Here is a 7,993-nt window from a genome sequence, read left to right as displayed (position 1 = left end):
ATCTGGATGGGGATATGAATAGGAAGGGTTTGGAGGGATTTGGGCCGGGTGCTGGGACTCGGTGAATTTCGGATATCTGGCCGGCATGGATGAGTTGGACCGAAGGGTCTGTTTCTGTGCTGTACATCTCTACGACTGTCTGACTCTAACCCACTGGCAATCAGAAATCTAACCAGACTGAATGCCCAAGTCTCCCACCCAGGGAGTATATAGACTGTTTCTCTCTGTGCTCTGCGACCTTGCCCGTTTCCCCAACCTCTCTCCATGTGTATCTACCTCTCCCAACTTCTCCTTGTGGGTTCATATACAGTGTGGGCGTTGATTGAGTATCATCTGCCAATCCCTGTCCCCTTAACTCAATGGCCACCAAAACCTGTCAAGACAGGAGTATTTTGTCCAGTTCTGATTCCCCTGTTGTAGGGAGAAGATTATTAACTGGGGAGAGTCCAGAGATTTACCAGGATGTTGCTAGGCATGGAAGATTTGAGTTCTAAAAAAAGTCTGGGACTTTTTTACACTGGAGAGTAGGGCAATAAGGGGATGGCTTTATAGAGATTTAACAGAGTAATGAGGGGTGTAGGTAAGGTGGGTGGAAAGAGTCTTTTCCCTTGAGTTGGGGCATTCAAGACTACAGAGCATAATTTCAAGGTGAGGGCAGAAAGTTTTAAAAAAGACGTGAGGGGTAACTCTTATACACGGGTGTGGAATGAGCTTCCTGAGGAAGGGGTGGGTGTGGGGACAGTTACAACGGCTCAAAGACATTTGGATAAGTACATCATCAGGAAAGGGTTTGGAGGGATATGGCCAGGAGCAGGCAGGTGGGACAGGTTTAGTTTGGGGATTATGGACCAAAGGGTCTGTTTCTGTGCTTTATGTGGCACGGTGGCTCAGTGGTTAACACCGCTGCCTCACCGCGCCAGGGTCCTGGGTTCGGTTCCAGCCTCGGGTGACTGTCTGTGTGGAGTTTGCACGTTGTCTGCATGGGACAAAGATGTGCAGCATGTGCCCTACTAACTTGCCTGTAGTGTTAGTGTTAATGGGACTGGGTGGGTTACTCTTCAGAGGGTTGGTGTGGACTTGTTGGGCCTGTAGGGAATCAAATCAAAGTGGCATGTTCCTAAAAAAAAAAAACTGGCTGACACTGAAATCTCCCTGCCGCGGTTTTGCGCATTCAAGTTTATGGTGCTGTAGTCAGAGAGATATACAGCATGGAAACAGACCCTTCATCTACACAGTGTTAAGTGTTTTTCCTTTGGTTAAATTGTAATGCTTCCCCACTTCTGTTGGCAGGGTGAACAGGAAACGTCATTGGCGTTTTGTTTAATGTCAAGAGAGAAGAACATGAGAGTTCGGACTGGACTGACGAGTTGTATATCCCTCCTGATTCTGTGTGGGATGTGCTCAGGTACTGACACTGGAAACACTGAGGGCCACAGAGAGAGAGAGAGAGGGAGAGAGACAGGGAGTCAAGAACAGTGGGCAGCATACCAATGAGACATGGGCACAGTAGAAAAGGAGGGTATCGCGAATTGGGAGGGAAGCTATTCCTACTCAGTTACACTGCGCGTCTTTAAACACCTTCCCCAACGGACCTCCACCGTTCTGGCCTGTTCTGTGAAGTTCCACAGTCTCTGAGACACTTACCGGGCGCTGAACCGCGATGTGGGTATCGCTGGCTGAGCCTGGCACTGATTACCCGTCCCTAATTGCCCCTTGAGAAGTCGCCGTTCCCCCCCACCCTCACCCCCCCCGCGTGGGGCAGGGACAGTGCCCTCAGGGAGGGTGTTCCACGATTGTGATCTAGAAGACGGGCTCATGCCCGAAACGTCGGTTCTCCTGCTCCCTGGATGCTGCCTGACCTGCTGCGCTTTTCCAGCACCACATTTTTAAGCTCTGATCTCCAGCGTCTGCAGTCCTCACTTTCTCCATCCCGAAGGGACGGCCTATTATATTTCCTGAGGGGCTCGGAGGAGAACCTGCTAGGGGGGAGGGGGTGGTGTTCCCGTGGAGCTGCAGCCCTTCTCCGTCAAGACGGAAGTGGCCCTGGGGTTGGAAGATGCTGTCTGAGGAGCCTTGGTGAGTCACTGCAGGGCACCTTGTACACGGTACACACTGCTGTGTCTGAGCGTCGGTGGGGGAGGGAGTGGCTGCTTGTGGGTATGGTGCCAACTGAGCGGGGGGCGGCTTCGTTCCTGGACGGTGCCAAGCTTCTCGTTGGTGCTGCCCGCATCCAGGGCAAGTGGGGCGTATTCCCTCACCCTCCTGACTAGTGGCGGGACAGGCTTTGGTGGGGGGCTAGTGAGTTACTCGCTGCAGGACTCACAGCCTCTGGCCGGCTCCCTCTGGGAGAGACGGTGGAAGGGTTTGGAGATAATTAGAGGCGTTATACAGACTTGGGCTGGGAACAACAGCACCCTCCCTGGAAGGAGGGTGTGATTACAGCGTGACACGTTTACATAGGAATCAACATTGGAAAACAGTGGCCATTCTCAAAGAGAGAGGGAAGGATTCGGGATACTTTAGTTTGAGCATGGAGCGTGCGCATGTGGAAATTTAATTATCTCAGGGGAGTCCACATTTTGCTAACCCATTTCTCATTTCAGGTTATCCCAAAGGATGTTTTGTTAATTTCTACAATTCGACCAGATGGGCAGGGAAAATGTCAGAGCTGGTGGTAAGATTTCAGTTCAGCTCCCAGTCCCCTCAGTGAACACAGCGGTCGGGGTCTGCACTCCTGATAGTGGAGAGAAAGATTAGCTAACCTTTCAGAACACGGAATGCTGCTCGGGATTAGGATAGGATCCAAAAGGGAATGAGTGAGGTGGAGATTGCTGCATCGTCACACACAGTGCCTCACAGAAACTTAAATTGGCTGAATTTCTGGAAAATGAGAGAGAGCGGGGGACAGTGGGATTAGTTTGGGGATTGATACAGGGCTATGGGGAGAGAGTGGGGGACAGTGGGATTAGTTTGGGGATTGATACAGGACTCTGGGGAGAGAGCGGGGCAGTGGGATTAGTTTGGGGATTGATACAGGGCTATGGGGAGAGAGCAGGGCAGTGGGATTAGTTTGGGGATCGATACAGAGCTATGGGGGGAGAGAGTGGAGCAGTGGGATTGGTTTGGGGATTGATACAGGGCTATGGGGAGAGAGCGGGGAGCAGTGGGATTAGTTTGGGGATTGATACAGGGCTATGGGGAGAGAGCGGAGGGGCAGTGGGATTAGTTTGGGGATTGATACAGGGCTATGGGGAGAGAGCGGGGAGCAGTGGGATTGGTTTGGGGATTGATACAGGGCTATGGGGAGAGAGAATGGGGAGCAGTGGGATTGGTTTGGGGATTGATACAGGGCTATGGGGAGAGAGTGGGGCAGTGGGATTAGTTTAGGGGTCGATACAGAGTTATGGGGAGATCGCAGGGGGCAGTGGGATTAGTTTGGGGATCGATACAGGGCTCTGGGGAGAGAGCGGGGCAGTGGGATTAGTTTGGGGATCGATACAGGGCTATGGGGAGAGAGAGTGGGGCAGTGGGATTAGTTTAGGGGTCGATACAGAGTTATGGGGAGATCGCAGGGGGCAGTGGGATTAGTTTGGGGATTGATACAGGGCTATGGGGATAGAGTGGGGGCAGTGGGATTAGTTTGGGGATCAATACAGGGCAATGGGGAGAGAGAGAGCGGGGGGACAGTGGTATTAGTTTGGGGATTGATACAGGGCTGTGGGGAGAGAGCAGGACAGTGGGATTAGTTTGTGGGTTGATACAGGGCTATGGGGAGAGAGCGGGGCAGTGGGATTAGTTTGGGGATTGATACAGGGCTATGGGGAGAGAGCGGGGAGCAGTGGGATTGGTTTGGGGATTGATACAGGGCTATGGGGAGAGAGAACGGGGAGCAGTGGGATTGGTTTGGGGATTGATACAGGGCTATGGGGAGAGAGTGGGGCAGTGGGATTAGTTTAGGGGTCGATACAGAGTTATGGGGAGATCGCAGGGGGCAGTGGGATTAGTTTGGGGATTGATACAGGGCTATGGGGATAGAGTGGGGCAGTGGGATTAGTTTGGGGATCGATACAGGGCTATGGGGAGAGAGTGGGGCAGTGGGATTAGTTTGGGGATCGATACAGGGCTCTGGGGAGAGAGCGGGGCAGTGGGATTAGTTTGGGGATCGATACAGGGCTATGGGGAGAGAGAGTGGGGCAGTGGGATTAGTTTAGGGGTCGATACAGAGTTATGGGGAGATCGCAGGGGGCAGTGGGATTAGTTTGGGGATTGATACAGGGCTATGGGGATAGAGTGGGGGCAGTGGGATTAGTTTGGGGATCAATACAGGGCAATGGGGAGAGAGAGAGCGGGGGGACAGTGGTATTAGTTTGGGGATTGATACAGGGCTGTGGGGAGAGAGCAGGACAGTGGGATTAGTTTGTGGGTTGATACAGGGCTATGGGGAGAGAGCGGGGCAGTGGGATTAGTTTGGGGATTGATACAGGGCTATGGGGAGAGCGCGGGGGGCAGTGGGATTAGTTTGGGGATCGATACAGGACTATGGGGAGAGAGCGGGGGGCAGTGGGATTAGTTTGGGGATTGATACAGGTCTATGGGGAGAGAGTAGGACAGTGGGATTAGTTTGGGGATTGATACAGGTCTACGCGGAGAGAGTGGGACAGTGGGATGAGTTTGGGGATTGATACAGGGCTATGGGGAGAGCGCGGGGGGCAGTGGGATTAGTTTGGGGATCGATACAGGACTATGGGGAGAGAGCGGGGGGCAGTGGGATTAGTTTGGGGATTGATACTGGGCTATGGGGAGAGAGAGCGGGGGGGACAGTGGGATTAGTTTGGGGATTGATACAGGTCTACGCGGAGAGAGTGGGACAGTGGGATGAGTTTGGGGATTGATACAGGGCTATGGGGAGAGAGCATGGCAGTGGGATTAGTTCGGGGATCGATACAGGGCTGTGGGGGGAGAGAGCGGGGCAATGGAATTAGTTTGGGGATCGATACAGGGCTATGGGGAGAGAGCGGGGGACAGTGGGATTAGTTTGGGGATCGATACAGGTCTATGGGGAGAGAGAGTGGGGCAGTGGGATTAGTTTAGTGGTCGATACAGAGCTATGGGGAGAGCGCGGGGGGCAGTGGGATTAGTTTGGGGATTGATACAGGGTTATGGGGAGAGAGAGTGAGGGACAGTGGGATTAGTTTGGGGACTGATACAGGGCTATGGGGAGAGAGAGTGGTGAACAGTGGGATTAGTTTGGGGATTGATACAGGGCTATGGGGAGAGAGAGCGGGGACAGTGGAATTAGTTTGGGGATTGATACAGGGCTATGGGGAGAGAGCGGGGGGCAGTGGGATTAGTTTGGGGATCGATACAGGTCTATGGGGAGAGAGAGTGGGGCAGTGGGATTAGTTTAGGGGTCGATACAGAGCTATGGGGAGAGCGCGGGGGGCAGTGTGATTAGTTTGGGGATTGATACAGGGCTATGGGGAGAGAGCGGGGGACAGTGGGATTAGTTTGGGGATCGATACAGGGCTATGGGGAGAGAGCGTGGCAGTGGGATTAGTTTGGGGATTGATACAGGGCTATGGGGAGAGAGCAGGGGACAGTGGGATTAGTTTGGGGATCGATACAGGGCTATGGGGAGAGAGAGTGGGGCAGTGGGATTAGTTTGGGGATTGATACAGGGCTATGGGGAGAGAGCATGGCAGTGGGATTAGTTCGGGGATCGATACAGGGCTGTGGGGGGAGAGAGCGGGGCAATGGAATTAGTTTGGGGATCGATACAGGGCTATGGGGAGAGAGCGGGGGACAGTGGGATTAGTTTGGGGATCGATACAGAGCTATGGGGAGAGAGTGGGGTACAGTGGGATTAGTTTGGTGATCGATACAGGGCTATGGGGAGAGAGAGCGGGGCAGTGGGATTAGTTTGGGGATCGATACAGAGCTATGGGGAGAGAGTGGGGGGCAGTGGGATTAGTTTGGGGATCGATACAGGGCTATGGGGCGAGAGAGCGGGGGGCAGTGGGATTAGTTTGGGGATTGATACAGGGCTATGGGGAGAGAGCGGGGGACAGTGGGATTAGTTTGGGGATTGATACAGGGCTATGGGGAGAGAGCGGGGGGCAGTGGGATTAGTTTGGGGATCGATACAGGTCTATGGGGAGAGAGAGTGGGGCAGTGGGATTAGTTTAGGGGTCGATACAGAGCTATGGGGAGAGCGCGGGGGGCAGTGTGATTAGTTTGGGGATTGATACAGGGCTATGGGGAGAGAGCGGGGGACAGTGGGATTAGTTTGGGGATCGATACAGGGCTATGGGGAGAGAGCGTGGCAGTGGGATTAGTTTGGGGATTGATACAGGGCTATGGGGAGAGAGCAGGGGACAGTGGGATTAGTTTGGGGATCGATACAGGGCTATGGGGAGAGAGAGTGGGGCAGTGGGATTAGTTTAGGGGTCGATACAGGGCTATGGGGAGAGAGCGGGGGACCCTGGGATTAGTTTGGGGATCGATACTGGGCTGTGGGGAGAGAGAGTGTGGCAGTGGGATTAGTTTGGGGATTGATACAGGGCTATGGGGAGAGAGCGGGGGACAGTGGGATTAGTTTGGGGATCGATACAGAGCTATGGGGAGAGAGTGGGGTACAGTGGGATTAGTTTGGTGATCGATACAGGGCTATGGGGAGAGAGAGCGGGGCAGTGGGATTAGTTTGGGGATCGATACAGAGCTATGGGGAGAGAGTGGGGGGCAGTGGGATTAGTTTGGGGATCGATACAGGGCTATGGGGCGAGAGAGCGGGGGGCAGTGGGATTAGTTTGGGGATTGATACAGGGCTATGGGGAGAGAGCGGGGGACAGTGGGATTAGTTTGGGGATTTATACAGGGCTATGGGGAGAGAGAGCGGGGACAGTGGGATTAGTTTGGGGATCGATACAAGGCTATGGGGAGAGAGAGCGGGGGCAGTGGGATTAGTTTGGGGATTGATACAGGGCTACGGGGAGAGAGTGGGGCAGTGGGATTAGTTTAGGGGTCGATACAGGGCTATGGGGAGAGAGCAGGGGCAGTGGGATTAGTTAGGGGTCGATACAGGGCTATGGGGAGAGAGAGCGGGGCGCAGTGGGATTAGTTTGGGGATTGATACAGGGCTATGGGGAGAGAGAGCGGGGCGCAGTGGGATTAGTTTGTGGATTTATACAGGGCTATGGGGAGAGAGAGCGGGGAGCAGTGGGATTAGTTTGTGGATTTATACAGGGCTATGGGGAGAGAGTGGGGCAGTGGGATTAGTTTAGGGGTCGATACAGGGCTATGGGGAGAGAGCAGGGGCAGTGGGATTAGTTAGGGGTCGATACAGGGCTATGGGGAGAGAGCAGGGGCAGTGGGATTAGTTTGGGGATCGATACAGGGCTATGGGGAGAGAGCGGGGGACAGTGGGATTAGTTTGGGGATTGATACAGGGCTATGGGGAGAGAGAGCGGGGGGCAGTGGGATTAGTTTAGGGGTCGATACAGGGCTATGGGGAGAGAGCAGGGGCAGTGGGATTAGTTTGGGGATCAATACAGGGCTATGGGGAGAGAGAGCGGGGGGCAGTGGGATTAGTTTGGGGATTGATACAGGGCTATGGGGAGAGAGAGCGGGGGACAGTGGGATTAGTTTGGGGATTGATACAGGGCTATGGGGAGAGAGAGCGGGGGGCAGTGGGATTAGTTGAGGGGTCGATACAGGGCTATGGGGAGAGAGAGCGGGGGACAGTGGGATTAGTTTGGGGATTGATACGGGGGTATGGGGAGAGAGAGCGGGGGGCAGTGGGATTAGTTGAGGGGTCGATACAGGGCTATGGGGAGAGAGCGGGGGGCAGTGGGATTAGTTTAGGGGTCGATACAGGGCTATGGGGAGAGAGCAGGGGCAGTGGGATTAGTTAGGGGTTGATACAGGTCTATGGGGAGAGAGAGCGGGGAGCAGTGGGATTAGTTTGCGGATTGATACAGGGCTTGGGGCCATGTCC

At 54.2% G+C, this 7,993-nt stretch overlaps 1 protein-coding gene across 2 annotated transcripts in view; it reads left to right on the top strand.

Moving 5' to 3' along the window:
* Positions 1 to 1,287: 1,287 nt before the first annotated feature.
* The window catches only part of LOC148135301 (uncharacterized), a 30,531-nt gene continuing 23,825 nt past the window's right edge, over positions 1,288 to 7,993 (top strand). For both annotated transcript variants that reach the window (XM_087985052.1, XM_087985051.1), the window contains exons 1-2: positions 1,288 to 1,405; positions 2,604 to 2,674. The gene's annotated coding sequence lies outside the window, so the exon portion shown is untranslated. The remainder of the gene's footprint in view (positions 1,406 to 2,603; positions 2,675 to 7,993) is intronic.

The sequence above is a fragment of the Chiloscyllium plagiosum genome, unplaced genomic scaffold (assembly GCF_037043375.1).
Source record: "Chiloscyllium plagiosum isolate Xiang-an unplaced genomic scaffold, Cpla_swu_hap1 HiC_scaffold_50, whole genome shotgun sequence".
In the NCBI taxonomy this organism is placed as follows: Eukaryota; Metazoa; Chordata; class Chondrichthyes; order Orectolobiformes; family Hemiscylliidae; genus Chiloscyllium; species Chiloscyllium plagiosum.
Note: the sequence above shows the minus strand (reverse complement) of the source record. Positions and strands in the feature narration are given on the sequence as shown.